A 1247-nucleotide genomic window follows, 5' to 3' on the forward strand; every position below is an offset into this window, starting at 1 on the left:
TTCAGATTGTCAAGATTATAGGGCTGTGCTGCTAATACCCATACATCTTTTCTTTGTTGACCTAACTTTGAGTTGGGAAGATGGCAGATTTTCCTGATAAAACCATTTGAATGCAGTATTTATCTTGCATTTTTATTTTATCTAAAATTCTATGAAAATAAAATATATTAAAATAAGGCAAACTAAAATGAATATTGAATTATTTTCCTTCCAAATAAGAATAAGTAGCCATACACTTTAGCTACTAGCTACTTAAAATATATACACCAAATCTAAAGCAGATTCCATATAGGTAGAGTTCTATGTCGAATAAAGTCTATTTGGTAGGGAAGTCGGCATACATGGGAAATTGCAAGTCATAAAGATCAAATTACTTGTTACTCTGTTGTGAAAAGTGTTCAAGTTGAAACTGTCATAGGATACCATGTTTCTGTACTGTTTGCTCAGTAGCATTTAAAAAAAACAACATAGTAAGTTTCTTAACTATGGAAAGAGATCCCATTACTCAGTCTTTTTATTTTTATTTTTGCTTTCTCTTGAAAATTTATAATAGTCATTATTTCTTTTTTATTGTTTAAAGTATTACATGTGCCTCCTTTTTCCCCGATTCACCCCCCAGGCCACTCCCACCCCCAGGACAAGACCCCTCTGCCCCAGTATCTGTGTCCATTGGTTATGCTAATATGCATGCATATAAGTCCCCCTGCCTTCATTCTGAGTTTAGATGATCTGTTCACTGTTACCTTGTCTCTGGAATATTTTTGTTCATCAGTTTATGTTCTTTATTATAGGAGTGAGATCATGTGGTATTTATCTTTCTCTAACTGGCGTATTTCACTTAGTATAATGTTCTCTAGTTCCATCCATGCTGTTGCAAATGGTAAGAATTCCTTCTTTTTGCAGCATCATCCTTTTCTCCACACCCTCTTCAGCACTTGTCATTTGTTGATTTGTTGATGATAACCATTCTGACAGGTGGGAGATGGTACCTCATTGTTGTTTTGATTTGCATAACCATTGCCGTTCTAATTATAATGTGTCACAGTGTGGCCCTCTTTGGATTCATCTTGCTTGAGACTCTCTGAGCTCCGTGGACATGTGTATCTTTTTCCTTTACGAGGTTAGGTAAGTTTTCAGCCATTATTTCTTCAAATAGTTTCTCGATTCCTTGCTGCCTCTATTTTCCTGGTACTGCTGTAATGCGGATGCTGTTATGCTTCATGTTATCCCATGGTTCCCTTAGACTA

The sequence above is a fragment of the Myotis davidii genome, unplaced genomic scaffold (genome assembly GCF_000327345.1).
Source record: "Myotis davidii unplaced genomic scaffold, ASM32734v1 scaffold1207, whole genome shotgun sequence".
Lineage (NCBI taxonomy): Eukaryota > Metazoa > Chordata > Mammalia > Chiroptera > Vespertilionidae > Myotis > Myotis davidii.